We start from the raw sequence: 24,715 nt of genomic DNA, 5'->3' as shown, positions 1-24,715 counted from the left end.
CTAATACACTAGTTGGGTAATTGCAAACCTATAGTTAGAGCAAAATGATCCCCCAACCCAAGGTCTTTAATTTCGACTAGTTTGCTTTCCTTAAACAAAGATGTAGACAAAAAGAAGTGATCTATATAAAATCGTAGACCTCCACGTGTCCAGGTAAAAGGGTAAAGCTGTTTAATAGGAGGTGCCAACTGAATATCCCAGCTCAAAAAGTATTCAACCCATTTATGTCCATTCCTTACAGATTGGGGCCAAGTATATGCAAAACCGGGTACCCCACTGGACTGTACCTGGTAGCAGGTAGAATTAAAATCCCCACCCACCACTATACCAACATGAGCATTACGAACAAATGCACTTCCAAGGATTTCATCCAATGTTTCCATCAACTGGTCAATAGTGAAATCTACTCTGTTCCAATGAATACACAGGAACAGAGTAACAGTCCTCAAGTAACCACATGAAGTTAATTCCACAGCCATACACGCAGGATCCCTGTGAAGCAAAACCGAGGCAAATTTGCAGGACTTATCAAGAAGCACCGCTAATCCTCCTGATGGACGCCCCTTTTCACCCCTTGAGGCAAATTGTGTGTATCATTCATAACCCTCTACATCAAAATGGCCAAGTTGCATAGTTTCTTGAAGCATAATTACAGCCGGTCGGCTAGCCGTGTCCAGCTTATCATTCCATCGGACAAAATTTGCTAAGCCACAACTATTCCAAGACATAACGCCAAATGGCGATTCGTTATGCCTAGGAATGTTGTTGTGTTACAGGAGTTGTAGAAACATTTTTATTTAATGAACCAGAGATCCCACTTATCGCTGTTGCTAAAGCAAGAATTTGCCTCATTATATCCTCAGTATTTACTGGCAAAGACACATGTGATTCCAATTCCACTTCAGGTACCACAATCACAACCGGCTTTTCCAAATAAGCCATAGACTCCTGTTCATTTTGAAAACTGTTTGAAGTCAAACCAATAGGACAAAATTGTCCCTTTGCTCCCATATCATCTTCATTATAATCAATGACTGAAAGCCACAAATCACACGATTGTTGTGATTAATGGCAAGACGTACCCAAAAAACCTGGCGAGCTGTCAGGCATCCGCAAGTGAAACTCGTAATCTGGCGGTGCGGTACCAACGGTGCCGGTGCCGAACCGGCACCATTGGTACCGTACTGCCAATGTCGTAATGAGGCCCAGTGTGCCACTACTCTGTAATAATGTGGTGCCAAAGTGAATTTACACCTACCAAAACCAATTTTGCTAAAACACTTTTTTAAAAACATTTTCAAACAGCTTTGGTCTTTTTGCCTATTCAGGTTTCAGCCCAAGTGGGTTTACAAATGTTCAAAGAACCCAGCCTTCTTCAGGGCAAATATAGTGTATTCATATAGTGGGGAAACCAACATTTCCCATTACTGTCATATCTCATGAAAGTCACTATGTAACACTTTGCTAAGCCCATATTCACAAACTGAAACCTATTCCATTCTGCTGCACAATCAATTACTATCAAAATCATAATTTTCAATTTGGGTGCTCATTTTCAGGGCATCTCTCCCTCTCGACCAAACCACTGAGTCCAAACGTTACCAGGCCAGCTTCAACACCTTGTAGCACATCCTCTGGAGTGATCCTGTGCTAAAAGTTCCTTATTTTAACAAGAAATTCATCCTACAGAGGGATGCTACTAAAATGGGTCTGGGGCAGTTCCTGCACAAGAATATGATGGGGTGGAACATCCGGTCTTATATGCAAGTATGAACCTCTGTCCCCATGAGAAAAACTATGCAACGATTGAATTGGAGGCTGCTGCCTTTAAATAGGCCGTCAGTCATTTACAATATTGTCTCAGTGGTCGCAAGTTTAGGTACCCCTTTGATCTGGCTCAGCCTCCAGAAAGACACTAACCCTTGCATAATGTGATGGTTTTTGTTTCCATGTTGAGCATAGGAAGAGAAAAGAACAGGGGAATGTTGACTTCCTATCCTGGTTTCCGCTGGGGCTAGATGAGGAAGCTGAAAGCATTAGGGGAAAGCTATGTGACGATTCCCCAGATATCGTCACTTCTCCCCAGTGGGAGAACCCTTTTCCATGAGGCTAAGGACGTGAGGCCGGTAACCGATAGTCCCCCTAGGGGTGGTAATATGCAGGAGGACCTCATGGTGTTAAGATTGATTTCTGAACTCTGACCTGGTGGGCAGAGGTTCAGCAGGCCAGCCTAGCTTCTTGGAACAAGGTAACCTTCTGGACAAGCCAGACCAATCAAGGTAGCATTGGCAGCGGTCAAGATCAGGTGTCAGGAGGGGTGAGGGTGACTGAAATACCTCAATGAACACACAGAGTAAAGGACATTTACAAATCATTCCCAGTCAGGTGTAGATATATTAAAAATACAAATACATTTATTTCAAGGCCTTTGAGTTCGAACACAGTAGTTATTAACAGTAACACTTCTAAAACAGCACAAACCTACTAAAATACATATATACAAGACCAAAGGGGCCTAAAGGGGTAATGCACGAAATGGGTCCACAACCTAGAAAAGGGAAGGAAGCAGGGAGGTCAAAGAGTCTTTAGACAGTTCGGAGGCAAAACACAATCCTAACTGAAAGGCATTCCAGTCCCTAAGAAGAGGGGAGCCTATTGCTCAAATGTACTTGCAATGCTGCCGCACGCGGTAAACCAGAAGGGCAAAATGGGGTCTCTTGAAGGGTCTGCAGCAGCTGGGTGCGGTGGGTGTGGTGATGCAGAATAAGGTCCCACTATTCGTAAAGGGTTTCCCCAATAGGGCAGAGCAGGTTCCAAGACTTGGGAATAGTTTGGTAGTTCACACAAACAGTGGAAAGTAGAGGGTCCCTCAGGGGCCACTCGTTCGTAAAAATGGATGGATACACTAGGGGCCACCAGTTAGGATTCAATTACTCACCGATACCCGGCGCACACCGGACTAAACTTTGGCAGTCAAGTCCACTTCGGTTGCAGGTTTAAATGTGGCAATATCGCGGCTCTGCGGCTTTCAGCGATGAAGATACAGCGTTGACTCTCAAATGGGACAGTCAAGTTTTCTCCGCTCCTTGTGGATGGATCAGGCAAGTTCTGCTGTAGCAGGCTTCAGGGCACAGAGGAGCACAGCTGCACTGAGTTTGCAAAGTTCGTCACCACGGCTGGTCGACACGGTAACCGTGTGTACTCTGGTTCGGGCACTCCCTCTTTACTCCAGACCTGGGAACACCAACTGTATGAAATTCGGTGCGACGGGGCCGTGACCACAGAGCTTGCGAGATGCCAAGTTTCAAGGGCCTCCTTGAAACGGCAGCGGTTTAAGAGCAAAGGTCCTGCGCAAGCTGGTCAGCCCACTGGTTGGCCCAGGGACACTTCCGAGAAGGCTTACTTGCAGGGTTTGATGAAGGTGCCGGGAATAGCTGGTCCCACTATTCCAATGGGTAGAAGTGTCTTCGCAGACCTTCTAGGGCAACCAGATACAGACGGGTCCAGCATAACGACAGCGGGCTCAGGGTGCCAAACCTTCCAGCGGGTCACCAGCAGTTCCTTGACTCAGCTTCTTAGTTTCAGGATACTTGGATCCTATCCTTCGTTCAGTGTGAACTCCCGAGATCGACATGGTATGGCTGTTTGGAGCCTTCTCTTATCCAAAATATCCTTCGTGCCAAAACGAAGAGGACCCAATGGGAGATCAGCTCACATACAGGTATACCATACGTGGGCCAATCATGGACCACGGTGGTCCCAGGCATTCACAGCACACCATACTCTCTAGCACCCAGGATGTGTACTGGAACCAGACATCCAGCCCACACCCTGGAGGCACACACACAAGGCAAGCAGAAGCCTGTGAAAGCTTGGCATTTCGCGGGAGAATGCATGCCCAAATAAGGACTGACCCAGGTCGGCTCAATCTGGGGAAGGTGAAGGGGCAAGATGGCCAAAGGACAGGACAAAGAACCTTGTGGCATGCCCATTTTGGAGCCAGGCAACCTATTCGTGCCAAACGGGGTAACCACAGTTTACCTGGCAGGAAAGGGTTAAAATACATGAAAAGATGAGCTGCCACCAGCCTGTAAAACCAGATATTATATGAAGAGGCCTGGTTTGCTATCATTAGAAATTCATTATTCATTTAGGGATTCATTTATCCATCATTTCATTCTGATTAGTAGTGACATTAGGTGTTCCACTATCCATATATTATTCAGCCATTTGGTTTGCGAGAGAAAGAGGCTTGTTATATTAAGTGCCTTGTAGAGACATGTTTAGAAAGACTTATGTTATTATGTATTATTTATGTATTGTAGAGACACGCATGAGTGTGCACTTAAGAGTATGCACTGAGCCATGGTATAGCGCTTGGTTGTGAGTGAATGCGTTAGGCACTATAGAGCATGTAGCTGGCTCCTAAGCCATTCTGAAGAGACACACAGAGCAGCTCTACATTGGGTTCCGCAGACATTGTTTTGAGTTACACTGGTACGAGGAATGTGTAAACAGTTTCAGACAGTGATTAGACGTGACTCTTGCCCAAGTAGAGATCGAAGAAGCTGGCTTTATCAGCATCCCTGGGTTGCTCACAGACAGAAAAGGTGGGGGCATGCAGGGAGTGAGGAGCTTCAGACAGAGACACACGGAAAGAGGGATTTCAGTGAATGGAGAGAAATGGGAGGATGGTATGGTTTTGTGACACAGACAGGGGGTCATTACGACCCAGGCGCTAATTGCGCCAACTTTACCACCATGGTGTAAACTAAGTTTACACCATGGTGAATGGCGGATTTACCGCCCCATTCCAAGGTGAGTGGGGCGGTAAATCCCCATTTCCCATTTTCCCTTCCCCATTCCCATTTTTGCCCCATAGGGCATAATGGGAGTGGGGAAGGCGCTAATTACGCCACCGTAAATTACGGTGGCGTAATTAGCATCATGGCAGGTTAGCGCCATGGATTTTAACGGCTGCTAAGAGCAGCCGTTAAAATCAGAATAGGCGTTAAGGGTTAACGACGGCGTTAACCCTTAACGCCTGGGTCGTAATGATACCCACAGACAGGAGAAGGCCATAACAGATATCATGTACAAGAACCAGACAGTCCAGCCCACATCCTGGAAGCACACACATAAGGCAAGCAGAAGCCCGCAAAAGCTTGGCGTTTCGCGGGAGAGTGCATGCCCAAATAAGGACTGACCCGGGTCGACTCGACCTGGGGAAGGTGAAGGGGCAAGATGGCCAAAGGACAGGATAAAGAACCTTGTGGCATGGCCATTTTGGAGCCAGGCCACCTATTCGTGCCAAACGCGGTAACCCCCGGTTTACCTGGCAGGAAAGGATTAAAAATACATGAAAATATAAGCTGCCACCAGCCTTGTCCAAGGCACATCTGCACTTCTCCTAAAAAATCCTTCGAGAGTATCTAGGGCCTTTGAAATGACTAGTGACCCCCAATGCACTGTACTGTAAGGTACCTTGTGCATTGGTAACATGTTGCAGAAAAGTTGCAACATGCACAAGGACTAAGGGAAACAAAGTCTCCCAGTACTGACTGTCTTTAAGGGTATGTCAGTTTCCCATAACGAAGTGAGCAAAAGCTCAGTGGAGTGCAGCAGAAGGATGTGCTCCTCTGGCAAAGTCAGACTATGGTGTATAACAGCAGCAAAAAGTTGGGGAGTACACAACTGGAGGGAAATTACACATGAATTGGACATCTTTACTAAAAGTAAGCAGACATGCCAACATTCCGAAGCCCCTGAGAGGGAGATTTCTGCACCGAAATTGGGAGCATGCATTTTCCCCATAGGAATGCATTGGGGATATTGTTATTTTATGCGGGAGATAGTAAATTATAGCACCGTTTTTAATGAAAAAATCGGGAGTCTCCCGGCTAAATCGGGAGGGTTGGCATGTATGAGTGAGGGACAAGGACGGTTGACTGAAGAAAGACCTTTCTCACCCTCAACCCCATTGGCCAATGTCAACATCAAATCCTTCCTTCTCATTATCCAAGGCAGTTACCAGTTGCGTAATCTTTCTGATCTCCTGTCTAAGTCGTCTTTTTTCACCGACGATAATACAGTCATATTGATGACCATGTTTCGTATTAGTTTTCAAATGGGGGGCGAGTTCCTGTTAAGGATGGAGCTAGAAATGGTACTTATCCAATAAATGATTTTATCAGGACATTTAAATTAGACATACATTTTTTCCAGGCTAGACATATACTTTGGCATAGCCAGAATACTACGGTCCGACCAGCCTACTTGGTACAGACCTCTATTCACAATAATCACACCCATCGTATCAATTTCATTATTCACCATTTTACTCATGTTCAGGGTTGCAGATGGTATAGCATTGTCACTAAATTCAGTAAAACAGACCGACACGCAAGAAGCAATCTAACCAAGGCTCTCTCCCATATATATAGCCTGTTGTTGAAGATTTATTACGCATCCTCCATGTTTGAGCAGGAGCAACATCCCCTGGGATGTTTCCGTTCAACATGGATCCCTGAATATCATTAAAGACTTCTACCCACTTTACCGCTGTGAGACCTGACTGGGCCCGCTAATCTACATTAGGCCCCGAAAAGTACACGCCTTTCTCTGTTAACACATAATCAATACACCTAGAGTTTAAGTCACCCCCAACCAGAACATCAAGGGCCTCTCTCCCAACACGATAGGCCAATAGTGTCTCGTATATTCTAATTTAGGTGCTGACCGTATGAAGACCCCCCAGGAGAATGTATAAATCCTCACACACTTCGACTATCACCAGCAAGGGGTGTCGTTGGGATCTAATTGTTGCAGCTCTCTTGTTTTGTATTTGTTAGAACACAATGGGCCTCATTACACGGATGGCGGAGAACCATGGCGCTATTAGCGCCATGGTTCATGCCGGTAAAATACCGCCACCGCCTTGGCGGAAAGGGGAATTACCGCCCCATTCCAAGGTTGGCGGGGCGGTAACTCCCCCTTCCAGCATTGCCCTTCCACATTCCCATTTTTGCCCCATAGGGCTCAATGGGAATGGGGAAGGCGCTAATTACGGTACTGCAAATTGCGGTACCGTAATTAGCTCCCTGGGTCCCTTTGCGGGTTGGTTTTTAACGCCTGCAAAAAGCAGGCATTAAATCCCCCAACCCGCAAAGGGACCTCGTAGTAAGGCGGTAAGGATTTACCGGTACCGGTATTTTACCGGTACCGGTAAATCCTTACCGCCATCCGTGTAATGAGGCCCAGTGTAACGAGCCCCCCAGTGGGACGGCTTTTGGGTCCCCTACTCACTGGATTAATAAAAAATCACAGCCATATCCTCCACTTGCTTTATGGGGGGAGAATTAGAGACCACTTCCTGAATTCCTATTAAACCGGCCATTTTATTTTGTATTCCCCTTTGATTCTAATACAATGTCGAAGTCCCACTTCACAATAGTGTTTGCGCACAGCTCCTCACCAATGCAACAACCTCAGTGTCCCAACAGTGTACCGTAGTATATGTTATTGCTGCATATTCCAATTGTTTCACATATTATAGATCTTTACTCTTGAGAACTCGCAAAGAAGGCAAGTGGTTGAACAATGTCAGTAGGGCACTTCCGTTTATTGGTTGCTTACTATCTTCGAACAGCCATGAGACACTTCTTATACCAAGAGTACCCCAGACACTCCCGATATCCAGTTTACTCCAGACACTATATACGCAGTGTACCCCAGACTCGTGTACCCCATACACTCCCTATATCCACTGTACCCAGACACTCCTTATACCCGCTGTACCCCAGATACTCCCTATACCCACTATACATCAGACACTCCCTATACCCAGTGTACCCCAGACACACCCTATTCCCAGTGTACCCCAGACACACCCTATTCCCAGTGTACCCCAGACACTACCTATACCCGGTGTACTGAAGACACTATAGACCCACTGTACCCCAGAAACTCCTGTACCCCATACACTCCCTATATTCACTGTACCCCAGACACTCCCTATGCCCACTGCACCCCAGACACTCCCTATACCCACTGTAAACCAGACACTCCCTATACATCAGACACTCCCTATACCCAGTGTACTTCTGACACTCCCTATATTCAGTGTACCCCAGACACACCCTATTCCCAGTGTACCCCAGACACACCCTATACCAAGTGTACTCCAGACACTCCCTATACCTGGTGTACTCAAGACACTATATACCCAGTGTACCCCAGAAACTCCTATACCCCATACACTCCCTATACCCACTGTACCCCAGACACTCCCTATGCCCACTGCACCCCAGACACTCCCTATACCCACTGCACCCCAGACACTCCCTATACCCACTGCACCCCAGACACTCCCTATACCCACTGTACCCCAGATAATCCCTATACCCACTGTACCTGAGACACACCCTATACCCACTGTAACCCAGACACTCCCTATACCCACGGTACCTGAGACACTCCCTATGCCCACTGCACCCCAAACACTCCCTATACCCACTGCACCCCAGACACTCCCGATACCCACGGTACCCCAGACACTCCCTATACCCACGTTACCCCAGACACTCCCTATACCCACGGTAACCCAGACACTCCCTATACCCACGGTAGCCCAGACACTCTCTATACCCACGGTGATGGAGTCAGATGGTTTGGACCTGGAAAGTGGACTGAAAGACTGTAGGGGTCTGGAGCCCACCCGCCTTATGGTGTCAGGTCAGATGTGGTATGTGGGTGATCCCCCAAGGCGTCTTCTGTCATCTTGGTCTCTGAAGCAGTGTTGAATAGTGGGGCCCAGAAAGAATCATGGGTGCATGACAGTGGCGATGAACCCCTGTCACATAGATCCCGCACTCTCACACTGATAGCACACAAATCAAACTGCAAAGCGCTACTCACCCCAAATTAAAAGACATGACAGGTTGGACAATTAAAGGCAGCTGTGATCCCAGGAGCAAACCATGAGAAGCTCCAGAATTTGAAGCCTGAGATTCATTGGGGGAGGCCAGGGCAGAGGGACCCATGAGTAGCCAAACCCCTCATTGCCTGTCAAAAGCACCAGGACAGGACCTCTTGACTGTACAATGGTGCAGCAAACACTATACCTGATGTATTGGGGGGTTGAGGGGGGCCGTGTCACTTTGTTCACCTCTGCAGGAGACCACTGATGTCTGTCACCTAGAATTGTATTAATGTTGCACTGTCTCTCTCTCAGTCCCATCCCACTTGATTTGACACCTATATGGTTCCGCCAGCCAGCCCATACACAAGAGATTCTAGTATAGATGACTGACTGGCAAAACCAACATTCACTCCCTCCACTGTTGCTGCCAGTCACCAAAGTTGCTTGGGTTGACCAGAGAACAGAGGTGCCGCAGTGCTGCCTTTGGCATTTCTACCTGCTATTGCTGCAACCCTCGTACAGCTCGACATGAAGCCAGACTTTTCGATGCATCCCTTTCGGTGCCTGCCATTTTTGCATGGCACCTTGAACGCAGGTCGTTTTCAGATGCACCCTGGTGACCGTGACCAGCAGGGGGCTGGGATCAACACATGCCAAGATTTTACTATTTGCCTAAATATGGTGTCATCCTAAGCACTCATAAATGCAGTGCTTTCGATGACAGTGGGCCTCATTATAAGATGTGCGGAATGGGTTTAACGGCGCCGGTAACGGTGCCATTAAACCCACTCCGCACTATTACGAGGTTCCCTCGCGGGATCCGATGTGGACGTCTGGTTTATCCAGACGTCCATAGCGGGTCCCGCGAAGGAACCAGGCAGCTAACAACAGGCCCATTATGAGTGGGCCCGTTGTTAGCTGCCGCGCCCATTCCAATTGAGCCCTATAGGGGCTCAAATGGGAATGGGGAAGGACCGGGCCCGAGTTACCTGAAGGAGGAATTACCGGGCCCTCCATACTCGGAATGGCCCGGTAATTCCCCATTCAGGGAACCCGGACCGGGCACGATTTTGGAGGCAGCCATGGCGCTAATAGCGCCATGGTTGCCTCCAAAGTCGTAATGAGGTTCAGTATGTTTAAGGCAAACACTACACTCTCAGTGCTTGGAGCTGTACTATAAGTGAACACTCATGCACCCATTGGTTGCTCGGGTATGTGGGACACAGCAACCAAAGTGTGCATGGAGTAGCAAAATGGCCACCACCAAAAAGGCTGCACCCAAAGTGGGCCTACTGGGCTCGACACTGCAGAGCACATCACCTGTTCGGCTCAGTCAATTCACCCCCGAGGACTACTTTGAAGTGCCGCCTCTTCGAAAATCAAAGTGGGACATCAGGATCACAGCTTCCAATCCCTCAGGACCGCGACTTGAACCACTGCACGCTTCATGTCACTCGTTGAACTTACCCAGCCATTGCGGAAGTCAATCCAGCTCATCCTTCAAACAAACTCTGGAGCCCTCCGAACTGCAATGCCCAAACTCCACCTTCAGACCGCGCAGAGCTCCGTTGGGATGAAAGTCTTACATCTGTGAGAAACCAAAGGCATCAATAGAATATTATCCGGACAGAAGTGAGCCCTAACCGAATACATACACATATGTCAGCAAAGACTAGAAGAAACAAGAAACACATCAGGAAGTTATGTGTGTAGAGAATGTAATACACGATATATATAAATGCATACATTAACGCTTCATAGGTGCCTAACACTTAGTAGGCGTCAGACGTAAAGACAATGCATGGGCCATTGGAATAGTAGACCTGAAAACATCAGAGACAGTTTTATACAGGAAAAGGCAGTCGGATCATGACCATGCGTGGGGAATGTGTTGGCAAGGTCAGCAGCCTTGAGCACGGTGTAAAGCCTTGCAGCGATTGGCTAGATGGGGTGAAACTCTTTCCCTGGCACAACACAAGGGAACATGACCTAATTAGATGTTGCTATCAGAAGCAGGGTCCATGAGGGGAAGGGGTAGAATGCAGCGTAGGGATTGGCTGCAAAAGAGAATGCTCCATCCGGTCCATCCGGTCCCCCACATAAAGAAAGTGAAACATAACTAATAAAGGGTCTGCCATGTTCTCAAAACTAACAAATACAAGGTCACTGCCCTGGAGTACAAGACTACGTGCAGAGACATGCACAACAGGGAGTCATTCGAACAGAAGAACCACATCGCCCCTGTAGGAAAACAAGCGCCTAGGAGTGTAGACACATACAGGGATAACGTGAGTTCTCCGCTCAGAGAGAACTCATTATTCAGGACTAACGCAGATGTAAAGGTCATAGCCGAACACAGAAGATGCAATAAAGGTTGTACATCGATTAGGACACATCAATGAATCACATAAATGATTTTAGTCACTAGATCACATCTCCACACAGAGGCGAAAACACACATAATCCCAAAAGGTGCACGGTCCCAGAGCAAAGGGCCTAAGAGCTCAGTACATGTGGTCCTGCACATAAACCATGGAAATGGAAAGGCAGAAGTTACTTGTATACAATCAGAAGTCGCAATAATATGCTGCCACTGACGCCTCTTGATGGTTGAGAATGGTAAAATGGTGCCAACGTTTAATTCTCACGAGAATAAGATGCGGAAAAAATACAATTGTTGCCACGCTGTTTACACCTCACAATTTCATTGGGGAACGGTAACTGAAGCGACCCACCCCAAAAAGACCAAAGGAGTAACTCCAATTGAATGCTGAGGATTACATGAAAAATAATAAGATGTTGATTATACAGTCATAAGTCTGGCAACCTAAGACGGTACCACCATGAAGTCATTATTATGATGTAGCTAACAGAACGGTCACAAGGGACAGAACAAGCCAATAGGGCCAGGCCTTCTAGAGATTCCCCTATAGAGCAACTTTGATTGGCCAATCAGCAAACGGCATTCTCAAAGTATTCTAAAACAATGTTTTGGGATGTGACTCTACTTTCTACTATAAAACATTACATTATGTATAGTTCGTTGAATGATTTTTTCAATTATTCCTGATCGCAGTTGCATGTAATACATTTTTATTTTTCTGGCTCGCGTGCTCTTTATTGACTTATTTGGATTACTTTTATTATTGCTTAAGATCGAGAGCCACTTCCTGAAGCCAAGCTAACTGTGTCCGGCTCCCAATGCACATTAAACGAGACCCAGGGAGATCTTACATCCAAAGCCATCACCAAACCAATAAGGAAAACGGGGTCCTTGCTGCTCGGGAGCAACAACACTTTGATTCAACACTCTCTTGTTATGCCCTCTAATATACAAATACCCCCCTTGAAGCTAGGACTCGAATGCTTATTCATGAATGGATCGGACATTGTTCTTAATAGAACACACATCTTATCCTGGCATTTAAGAAAAAATAAAACCTTTTATTTAGATAATTGAATCTGTTGCCTGTGTCTTACTTCATGACGCCTTCACAACACTCAGGGGGTCTACCTGTTGCTATTAAAAACAGGAACTGTGTAGGAGGGCCTTTACTTGGTCCAATCCTTGCATGGGTCTCCTAGCTGTAAAGGTTGTTACTAAAGCACTCCTTCATTTGAAATAAAGTATTATTTATCAACATATACAGGAATCGGGTCAAAACTGGTCTATCCGAGTTGGTCGATCACCTGGCAGATATTTTAATAACTAAATGGTACCAGGAGTCCAATTCGAATGTAATCTTACTAGAGGGCGACTTCAGCACACATGCCAAGCTTCTGATTCTCAACTTAGAATGTTTGAAATATTTAATAACCAAAGAATCCCACCATGACGACTTAAAACTCTTGGAAGCTACTTAATCTGTCGAGCCATTTACTGCATGATCGGGAGTTAATTCCGACCTGGCATCGGGACATAGTTACTCCTACATAGATTATATGTTTACCTCCTAGTGTCTGTTCGACTATTGTTTTGAAGTTATTCCAGCGACTGACAATTACCACAACTGGCTTCAGACTGGTTTTGATTTGGCTTTGGAGACAAAGCCAAATCAAAGCCTCTGTTTCCTTGGTGATTTCAGAACAGGGCAATCAGATCCATTGGCATAACAAGAGTACTGATAAAATGAACCTTTGTTTGGAATCTACAGTGAAAGACCTCAACACGGATATGTTGGCTCACTATGTCTCTCCTTATTCATTTTATCTGGTTAATTTCAGATTGTAATTCTAGGTCCATTTGGGGTTAACAACAAACTGAGTTATTAATCTTGGACGCGGGAAATTCCAGAGCCCCCGGCCCGGACGGGTTACCTGCTAGCCTCATGAAAGAGTTTCCCCTCATATGGTTACAGATCCTAACTGCACTGTTTCAAGAAGTAATCAAGAGGAAAATATTACCCCATTCTGGACACACGGACTATATAGTGCCCAGTTTTAAAAAGGAGGATCAAGAAAACCCTTCCATTATCCTTAAAGATCTTGAAGCATGGGCGAGCACAAATAACAGAATCCCTACCTTTCAAACATGTTTCAGACGCAGAGTTCATACTACCTTGAACAGATTTCTTTTGCCTGAAAAATAAAACCATTAGTGGGAAACACAAGGCTATTTGTATGACTTAACCTCAGCTTTCGATCTTGTCAACCGGTCTAATTTATAGGGGGAAGTTGGCCTCCACAGTAACACACTCATAAAAGTTATACTTAATTCTCAGAGTGCCTTAACAAACACGATCTAAACACGCAGAGGACTAAGGCAGGGTTGCATTTTAGCCCCTGCCGTATTCATCAATAGATCTCTGATTTAGGCACTGTGATTGATAGTATTCACAGTTTTCCACCAAGGCTTGGAAAGCTCAATTACATTGGTTGGCAGCACCAACAACATCCTGCTTTTATACCAGATGCCTGTCTGATTGCAGCGCTTACTAAATGGATTCTCTACCTATACTTCGGCTACAAACTGTCAATGAATGTAATAAAAACATAAATAATCAGATTTTCTAAACTTTTGCGTTTGCCAAAGCATAGGTGGAGTCTCAGGAATAACGAGTTAGAGGCAGAAGAACATCTGACTTATTTGGGTTTCCAATTATCTGTCAACCTGAGTTTAACGTGGCTGTATGCTCTACTTTACGCAGCTCGAATGAAAAGGATCAACACAAAGTACTGCCATTTCTAAATGATCCCTCTAGTAAATACTACTTTGGTAAGGTAGTTCCCGCCATATGTTACAACCTCGAAATATCGAACCATAGGAATTGGTGTAAATGGAGTATGCTTGAAGATTTACTTTGGTGCAAAGCAGTGTCCCTGCCTAATAGCGTATCCATTCCCGCACTTAGGTACGTGTTTGGATTGAACTCCCTAAAGGCTTGTGTCCAGTGGAACCTATTGCTCGTTCACCATAAAATATTGGAGCCGCCAGTACGGTCTATGTTTGAAGACCTAAACGATATGATCCAGAAAGGTAATCAGGAGGAACTCAACAGCGTCAGTGATGTATACAAAGACATACGTCATCCAGCCGTTACCAGAGAGATCCTCATAACCGAACCTACCCAAAACCAGACTGGGGAAGTAGATTGGGTCGACACAATGTTAGGAAAGATTTCCATTTCATGTGTAATTTTCCCTCCAGTTGTGAACCCCCCAACTTTTTGCTGTTTTACACCATAGTCTGCCTTTGCCAGAGAAGGACAGCCTTCTGCTGCACTCCTCTGGGATTTTGCTCACTTCGTTATGGGGAAACTGACATGCCCTTAGACAGTCAGTACTGCGAGACTTTGTTTCCCTTCATCCTTTTCTGTGTTGCAACTTTTTATCAACATGTTACCAATGCACCAAGTACCTTACAGTACAGTGCATTGGGGGTCTCTAGCCATTTCCAAAGGCCCTAGATACTCTCGAAGGGAATTTAGGAGAAGTGCTGATGTGCTATGAACAGGGCTGATAGCAACTTATCTTTTCATATATTTTTAACCTTTTCCTGCCATGTTACCTGCGTTAACCGCGGTTGGCATGGATAGGTGGCCTGGCTACAAAATGGCCATGTCACGAGGTTCTTTGTCCTGTCCTTTAGCCATCTTGCTCCTTCACCTTCCCCAGGTCGAGCCGACCCGGGTCAGTCCTTATTTGAACATGCATTATCCTGCGAAACACCAAGCTTTCATGGGCTTCTGCATGTCTTGTGTGTGTGCCTCCAGGATGTGGGCTGGGGTGTCTGTCTCCAACACACATCCTGGGTGCCAGAGAGTCTGGAGTGCTGTGAATGCCTAGGACCGCGGTGGTCCGTGATTGGTCCATGCATGGTATGCATGAATGTGAGCAGATCTCTCATTGGGTCCTCTTTGTTTTGGCGCAAAGGAGATTCTGGATAAGAAAAGCCCCCAAACACCCAGACCATGTCGATCTCTGGAGTTCTCACTGAACGAAGGATAGGATCCAAGTATCCTGAAGCTAAGAAGCCGAGTCAAGGAACCGCTGGTGATCCGCTGGAAGGATTGGCACCCTGAGCTCGCTGTCATCCCGTGGGACCCCTATGCATCTGGTCGTCCTATAAGGTCTGCGAAGATGCTTCGACCCATTGGAATAGTGGGATCAACTATTCTCAGCACCTTCAACAAACCCTGCAAGTAAGCCTTCTCTGAAGTGTCCGTGGGCCATCCAGTGGGCTGACAGGTTTACGCAAGACTTTTGCTCTGTCTCCGCCGTCGTTTCGAGGAGACCCTCGAAACTTGGTATATTGCTAGCTCTGTGTTCACGGCACCCTCACACTGAATTTCATACACTTGGCGTTCCCAGGTCTGAAGTGAGATGAGTGCGCCAGAACCGGAGCATACACAGTTACCGTGCGGCCCAGCCGTGGTGACGATCTTTGCAGGTGCCCTGCATTTGTGACCCTCTTGCCCCTGAAGCCTGCTGCAGTGAAACTGGCCTGATCCATCCACCAGGAGCAGAGAAATCGCCACTGTCCCATTTGGGAATCATTGTATCTTCATCGCTGAAAGCCGCAGAGTCACCATATTGCTGCATTTGAACCTGCAACCGAAGTGGACTCGACTGCCAAAGTTTGGTCCGCAGTGCGCCGGATGGCGGTGAGTAATCGCAACCATAACCGGTGGCCCCTAGCGCCTCCATCTATTTTTATGCACGAGTGCCCCTGGGAGCCCCTCGGCTTTCCACTGCTAGTGCGATCTAGCAAACTATTGCCGACTCTTGGAATCACCTCTGCCCTCAAGTGGAGGTCCTCCTCGAATAGTGGGAACCTATTCTTCATCGCCTCACCCACCTTCCTGAGCTGCTACAGCCCCCTGAAGAGACCCTGTTCTGCCCATTGGAACTACTGCGTGCGCTTGCATTGTCTGTACTTTTGAGCATAAGGCTCCCCTCTTCCTAGGGACTGGACTGCCCCTTAGTTAGGAGTGTGTTAGATGTAGAAGGGGCTAAAGACCATTTGCACTGCCTGTTTCCTTCCTTTTTAGGTTGTGGACCCTTTCATGAAGTTAACCCTTTAGACCCCAAAGGTCTTGTATATATGTATTCTGATAGGGTTGTGTTGGCCCAATAAGTATTTCTGTGATTTGATTTGTGTGTTTGAAACTCAAACACCTTGAAATAAATGTATATGTATTTTTAATATATCTACACCTGACTGGGAGTGATATGTAAGTGTCCTTTACTCTGTGTGCTCATTGAAGTCCTTCAGTCACCCTCACCCAACCTGAGACCTAGGGCCTCTTTACGAGGAAGGTGGTAGGGGGTTAACGGGTCCGGTAGAGCTGCCGGCCCTGTTAACCCCCTACTGCCTCATTACGAAGTCTCCTTGCGGGACCCACTAAGGACGCCCCGCGAGCAGACCAGGATGCAAACAACGGGCCTGTCATTAACGGGCCCGTTGTTGCATCCTCCCCATTCCCATTGAGCCCTATGGGGGCTCAAATGGGAATGGGGATGTACCGGTCCGGGTTCCCTGAATGTGGAAATACCGAGCACTCCAAGGTCGGAATGGCCTGGTATTTCCGCAATAAGGGAACCTGGACCGGTACCCGGAATGGGGGTAGCCATGCCGCAAAAAGCGGCATGGTTACCTCCATTCTCGTAATGAGGCCCCTAGTCTTGACCACCTGCCATAGCTCCCTTGATTGTTCTGGCTTGTCCGGAAGGTTACCCTGTTCCAAGAATCTAGGCTGGCTTCCTGAAACTCTGCCCACCAGGTCAGAGTTCAGAAATCCATCTTAACACATAAGGACACGTGGGCCAATACATTATGTATAGACACCTGGCATCCATTGAGAAAAAGTGCAGAGTGTTACCCGATTACTTAATAAAATTCCCCAATGCGTGATTTAGACACTTTTTGAGATGTTGTCTTAACATCATCCCAATAGGGGAAATAATGGACTTCTGGTACAAAGCTGTTCATAATCACCCATCCAACGCGCACCGAAGCCTGAGACGCGTTGCGCATTACAAGAATTAATTGCACTAATCTAATCCTCCAGGTTCTGTCATTTAAGACTGAAGGGCACTTGGAGACACATATCATATTTCTGGAATTTATTTAGTCATTGTGCATTTGTAAGGCGCTTATACATCAAGAAATTGTGTTTCAAAGCACAACAGGGCAAAGGGGAGGGAACATGGGAACAAAGGCAATATAATAAACAGATGTCACGCCACCAATCTCAGCGACTGTGGGGTATTAGCATGGGAGTGAGAGGGGGAAGGAGGGGTGAAGAGGAAAGTCTTGAGGAGCTTCCATAATTTTAGGAGGTCTGGCTCAAGACAGATAAGAGGGGGAGGCTGTTCCAGAGGTGGGAGCCAGTCGAGGAGAGAGATCTGCCCCCAGCTTGCTTCATAGAAAAGGGCGTGACACGCAGAGAGTTGGACCCGGAGGAGCATAAGAGTCTGGAAGGACAGTATTTGGTGAGAACAACTTGTAGATAGAGTGGCCCACGGCCCCAACCAGCCTTCTGGGTGATGCAGAGGGATTTAAATGTGATCCATGCAACAACCTGGAGCCAGTGGAGGGATTTTAGGGCTGGAGAGATATGGTCCCTGGGCTTGAGGCCAAAGATAGGTCTTGCAGCCCTATTCTGCACAAGCTAGAGGGGTCGAGAGAGGAAGAGGCATTAAGCGCATTATAAATAACCTATCGTATCATATCAGAACATGGCATGATAACCTGTTCTAAAAGGGATGGCTGTGAACATGGCACAGAACAGCTTATCATGCCATGTTCTTTCTAGAGAGGGGCGCCTGTTATCTTTTTTGTATTCAGTTATATTATTGTTTGTAAAATTGTGAAATCTTTCCTTTAATAATCAACCATATCACAATTTTTTGTTTTAAACTAAGGCAACTTGACCACGTCAAGAGAAACAGATGAGCGGCTGATGGGCTGTCACCTCCTGTTTAATCTTGGCTAGGTTAGGAGTTGGTGCGGGGTCTTCACCTCGGATGAAATCCCAGCATGAAGTGAAAGGATTACTCTGTGGCCTACTAGTGTCAACCCCCTCCTATTAATGTTACATGAAAGAATGGAACCTTAACTAACTTGAAATGTTCTAAACCACAGTTCCCAATCTGATATTCTTATCCTGGTTCCTTGTTGCAGGTCATCGTTATTCTGAGTCCAGGGGAGTTACAGGGAGCTGGTGGTGATTTCTGGCAGGTCAACTCATCAAGCAATGGGTTGCGACAGGTGTGAAGGGGGAGGGGTAACAGAGATAGTTACCTGCAAGGCAAAATACCTCGGGGTCATCTTCGACTCCACACTCTCCTTCTCTCCTCACATTTCTGACGTTTCTAAGAAGTCACACTACCAGCTGCACCTCCTCAGAGGTATCCTTCCTTTCCTCTCCTACCCCCAGAAGCTCACTGTCTCCAGAGCCCTGGTTCTCTCGAAGCTGGACTACTGTAACAGCCTCTATCTAAATCTGCCTGCCTCTACTCTCCGCCCTCTGCAACTCATCCAGAACAGGACTGCGAGACTTGTCCTTGGCCTCAAGCCCAGAGACCGTATCTCTCCAGGACTGAAATCGCTTCACTGGCTCCCTGTGGCTGCGAGGATTAAGTTCAAAACCCTCTGCATTGTCCACAAGGCCTTCTGGGGCCTGGGGCCAAATTACCTTCAACTCTCCCTTCCTAAATATCTTCCTTCTCGAGCACTTCGCTCTTCCGCCTCCAACTCCCTCAGGGTCAGCCGCTTCTCCAAGCAACGAGTTGGGGGGAGATCTCTCTCCGCAGCAGGGACCTCCCTCTGGAACAGCCTTCCTGCCTCCCTGAAACTTGAGGAGAACCATCTCCGGTTCCGGAAGCACCTAAAAACCTTCCTCTTTGCTTCTGCTTTCTCTCTCCCTCTCCCCTGCTAAATCACTGAAACTGTACTGAATCAGCAACTGGGCCACTCACCAGTCTCGGTCCTTGGCCCAGCCACTCTCCCCTGCACTGCCTTCCTGGCAACCCCTGCACTGCGGGACCGTCTCTGTATCCCTACAGCCCCCCTTCCCAGCACTTGTCTGCACTTATCTTGCACTTGCCACCAGCTGGCCCTTATTATTTATCTTGTTCATTACTAACCCTGTACTGCACTTTCCCCTCTCCCTTTCCCCCTTGCACTTTTCCCGTCCCCCCTACCCATGCACTTGCGCGATCTGAATGACACCTGGCCTAGTAGGATCGTTGTCTGTCTCCCCTTGTTCCCCCCTCCCTGCCTCGTCGCACCTTGAAACACTTGTGTATAGGCGCGTTACAAATGCCATATCATATCATATCATAGTTGGATTTCTACATTAATTAATTTTGATTTGATTGGAAAGTCAAATTGGTCTACAGAGTAACTAAAACATGTTGAAAAGTTTAAAACATGCCCAATCATAGCCAAGTTGCTGAATTACAAAGATCGAGACAAGATTTTAAGTCTGGCTAGAGACAAAAGCAGCCTCCAATTCGACAGAGACGTTATACAAATATACCCAGACTTCTCCCCAACAGTCCAGGCTCAGAGGAGATCCTTTGCAACGGTCAAACGCCGACTGCGTGACACCAAATAGTATACTCAATGCTCTTCCCTGCGAAACTACGAATCCAATATGATGGGAAAGCCCAATTCTTTAACTCACCAGAAGATGTCAATCTATTCCTCGACAGACATGGATGCAAGGCCCCTAATAATATCCCAGGGTCGCCCCGGAGAGACCGAGCGGGAAAAAATCCACCGTGAACCACAAATAACTGACCCGCTGGAACGACAGCTCAAAGACGCACAGCATCAGGACTCAGTACACAATTTAAGAAAGGAGCCCCCAACCTTAGAAGGACGCTAGCGCCCCATGCGCAGCACATTAATTTTATTTGGGGGGATTCCAAACGGACGAGTTGGGGGTTGTCCGTGTAAGGAACTGTTTATTAGAATTGTTATGGGTATGCGCCACCCGACCCCCACCCCCTGCACCATCTCATCCCCCCATCCTCAGAGACCAAGCCATACATACACAACGGCGAAGGAAAGCGCAATCATGCTCCCACAGTACCCTCCATACTGCCACTGGACACTGGGAGACTGTGCGATCAATCAGCATGAACATGAAAACACCCCGGCCAATTCAAGGTAGCAACGTGGAATATCAGTGGGGGTAACCTTCTGTCCAAAACAAGGAAGACCCTGCAATACCTCAAGCGTCACAATGTGGACGTAGCTATGATACAAGAGACACACCTCATACCACACAAGGAACACCTCTGGGCTCGAAACTGGGGCTGTCATTGTTACTTTCCCTCCTATTCATTGTATGACAGAGGAGTAGCTACCCTCATAAACCCAAAATCCTGCTTCCGCTTGATAAAAATAGAAAAGGAGACAGAGGGTAGGGCTCTCCTGGTGCAGGGGATCATGGCTGGGAAGGAAATCGTATTTGTAAATTCCTACGCCCCCAACATGGATAGAGCAAACAACTCTAATACTCTCTCATCTCACGCAAATCAGCTCAGCAACCATAATCTGGGGAGGCGACCTAAATACACACCTAGACCCACGGAAAGATAAATCACAAGCATCAACAGCTCAACCGTCCAAGGCCAGCCTCCAAGTGCAGGAGATATGTAGGGCATACGATCTAGTCGACATCTGGAGGCATAAGAATTGAGAGAACTATGAATACACCTTTCATTCGGGCGTCCACAACACTAGCTCACATATAGACTACCTTCTCATCTCCGCATAAAGCACGCTTCAGTGGGGAAGGTGCCAAATCCTCCCCAGAACCTTCTCAGATCACGCCACAGTAACGCTCAAATGCAATCTCCCTAACACCAAACCAAGAGCACCCCACTGGCGTTTTAAACCCGGAGCACTAACCAACCAAGTGTTTGCAAACGAACTACGAGATGAGATCATATCCTTTCTGGATCTCAACCAAGATACAGGCCCTCATTACAACACTGGCGGTAACCCATGGCGCTATTAGCACCATGGTTGCTGCTGGTGTTGTAACGATCCCGCCAATGTTCAATGGGGAATTACCACCCCATTCCAAGGTTGGCGGGACAGTAATTCCCCATTGAACATTGGCCCTTCCCCATTCCCATTTTTGCCCCATAGGGCTCAATGGGAATGGGGAAGGCGGTAATTATGGTACCGCAAATTGCGGTACTGTAATTACCTCGAAGGTCCCTTTGCGGGTCCTTACTTTAACGGCTGGTCCAGACCAGCTGTTCAGGTCGGGTCCCGCAAAGGGACCTCGTAATTAGGCGCTAAGGGGTTAACGGCGCCGCAGCCTTTTACGGCGCCGTTAACCCCTTAGCGCCAGGGTCGTAATGACCCCCACAGTCTCATCAGCAGGCACGCTCTGGGAAACATTAAAGTGTTACATAATGGGGGGTGTGCATCGCAAAAGAAAATGGAATTTTAAAACTAATACGTCGAGAATTGGCTACCAGCGAAGATTGCCTGAAAGCTTTAGAACAACAGTGCACCACCACAAGTCAAATGCACATCCAAGCGGAACTCAAGGAAGAATTACTGAAATTCAGGACCACAGCAGACGAGAACTGAAATTCTTAAAACGCGGATACCAGATACGCCAATATGGAGAGGGGCAAAAACCTGTAGCTCTCCTTGCCCGTCTGATTGCCGCTGACAGGAAGCCGACCCTGGTAGAAAGAGTGCACTCCCCGCAAGGTACTTTGGTTCACACAGAGGAGGAAATAGTAGAAGTGTTCCGCGCCTTCTATCAAGAACTTTACAGCGCAAAACACCCAACGGGCACCGATATCCTACGCGACTACCTAGCTGATACCGAAATGTAGTGGGTAGAGAAAGAACTGTTTGGACCCCTAAATGACCCCGTCACACTAGAGGAGGTCCGACAAGCAATAAAGAGCCTACCTAACACCAAAGCGCCCGGACCTGATGGCTTGATAGGAGAATTCTACAAAACATTTGCCCCCATTCTAGCACTCCTCCTATTGAAAGTCTACGAGGAAGCATCAGAGGCTGGAATTCTCCCCCAAACTTTAAGAGACGCTAAAGTAATACTCCTGCACAAAAAAGAGAAACCTCCCGAGGAGTGCGGATCATACAGACCAATTTCCCTAATAAATCTAGATAACAAGATCCTAGCTAAAATCCTATCCAATAGATTGCTCCCACTGATGCCGGCACGGGTGCTCGCCGACCAAGCAGGATTTGTGCCAGGCCGCAACACAACGTTCGGCATAAGAAGAATGTTCAGGGCCATGGAGGCACTTGATCCCACACACCTGGCAGTCGCAGTCCTTCTAGATGCAGAGAAGGCATTCGACTCCGTCGAATGGCCCTTCATGTTTGCTGTACTCAGGCATCTCCGACTGGTGAACCAATTCGTCAAATTAGTGTCTCTGTTATATAATAAACCCAAATAGGCCATTATCCTTGGTACAACAAAATCCGCAAATATTAATCTCCAACGCGGAACCAGGTAGGGATGCCCGCTATCAGCTTTAATCTTTGCATTAGTGATGGAACCTCTGGCATCAAGCCTGCGCTCTCGCCAACTCCAAAGAGCTCTCTCCATGGGGCCCCATACACTGATTATATCCCTCTACGCCGACGATGTAGTATTATTCATTCAAAACCCTAACGGGAATTTGAACCCAATAATGCATGAAATAGTTAAATTTGGCCAGGCCTCCGGCTTGAAAATTAATCATCCCAAATCGATTATATTCCCCCTAATGCCCGGGACCAGAACATTTGCAGACGACTACAACTTTAAGTGGGAGAGTTCTCGAGTACGGTACCTTGGGATCCTATTATCCCAATGCTACCACAATATTTTCCAGGATAACTACGAAATTGCACTAAAATCGCTTCAGGAGAAAGTGAACAGGTGGAAGTCGCTGCCACTGACTCTATGGGGGAGAGCATCATTGGTTAAAATGGTAATCCTCCCTAAACTCCTTTATCTGTTCACCAACATACCAATTCTAATACCACAGCGTTATCTAGGGAAAATAAAGAGCCTTATATTGGAATTAATCTAGGCTGGCAAACCAGCGATGGTAGCCTACACAACACTTATCCTACCGGTAACCAAAGGAGGACTTGAGCTCCCCGACCTGGAGCGGTACGATTGGGCCGCTCAGGCACAATTCCTGAGCTATTGGTACTCCACCCAATTGTTCCGCTCACCTGGTCCCCACAGGGGTGTCGATCGGACCCAGACAGGTACGGTCTCCTTCAACGTGATGCGTAGTGCAGAGATGACTGTCTGGACTGGCCCGCCTAGTCTTGTCTGCTGGACCCGAAGAAGTATTTTCCTGCAAATGGAGACAGGGATTAACCACCTGTGGGTTTTAGTGATGGTGTTCTGGTCTTGATGGTCGTGCCAATTATTGAATACCTCTGTCCCCAAGTACCACAAAGGCAGAATGACCAAATACTGTCTGTGCAATCTTTGAGGCCTCAGGTGTAGTAAGCCGTCAACTGGAACCAGGAAACGCCGGAAGAACCCCTTTGACCACTGTAAGGCAATAGACGGTTATCAAACTAATGCAATATGGACACGGCAATAAGGAACTGATTGTAACAAGGCTTACCTAGACGAGCTGTGAGCCAGGTCATAATGCATTAGGGGCAACCAACAGAGACAGTGGGCCGGGTTCCAGAGAGGCTTGGGTAGTAGTTCCACACCTGGGTAAGATGGCACAAGAGGAGTCCACAAAACACGTAATGGGGTCAGAAACCAGTTCAAAGCACAAGGTCCAAGCAAAGGGGCAGTCCGTTTGATCAATCCGTGAAGTAGGTGCAGGGTCGAATATCTTTAGAAGCAAGCAAGAAGTGTTCCAGGGCAATGGTAACAGATGAAGCCAGGAAGAAGTAGAATATCCAAAAACAGTCCGTGGTCATAGAGCCGATGAATCCTTGATGAAAACAATAACGCCAAACAGTCCTTACGAGAAGCAGCTGAGAAGCGCTGCCACCGTGGCTTCCGGCGCTTTTGACTGTTAGTTGTAGTCACATGATACAAAAACGCGGAAGCGTGGGAAAGTCACGTGATGGCAGAGGTTGAACGTGATTGGCAGCAGTTCACCTCACGTGACGCGTGAATCGCCGTGTTCCTCGGCGGTGCTGCAAGGCATACGGGAGTTTCCACGGGAGTTGCCAAGACAATGAAGGTCGAAAAACACCTGGAAAACCAGTCATCCTTCTCCAGTGTCGAGCGGAAGGCCGTGTTCTTGTGCCCCGATGTGCAGCGAGTGATGTGCCAGGTAAGTGCGGGCTGATCTTGGGTTGCCTAGTGGGTT

General features: G+C 47.3%; 1 protein-coding gene across 1 annotated transcript in view; it reads right to left on the bottom strand.

The window, feature by feature from the left end:
• Positions 1-24,715, bottom strand: part of LOC138552196 (zinc finger protein 268-like) — a 135,382-nt gene that overhangs the window by 88,929 nt on the left and 21,738 nt on the right. The window contains exon 2 of the mRNA XM_069642520.1: positions 10,388-10,508. The gene's annotated coding sequence lies outside the window, so the exon portion shown is untranslated. The remainder of the gene's footprint in view (positions 1-10,387; positions 10,509-24,715) is intronic.

The sequence above is a fragment of the Ambystoma mexicanum genome, chromosome 1q (genome assembly GCF_040938575.1).
Source record: "Ambystoma mexicanum isolate Mex_15411 chromosome 1q, UKY_AmexF1_1, whole genome shotgun sequence".
Classification (NCBI taxonomy): Eukaryota; Metazoa; Chordata; class Amphibia; order Caudata; family Ambystomatidae; genus Ambystoma; species Ambystoma mexicanum.
This window is presented reverse-complemented; position numbering and strand designations above follow the sequence as displayed.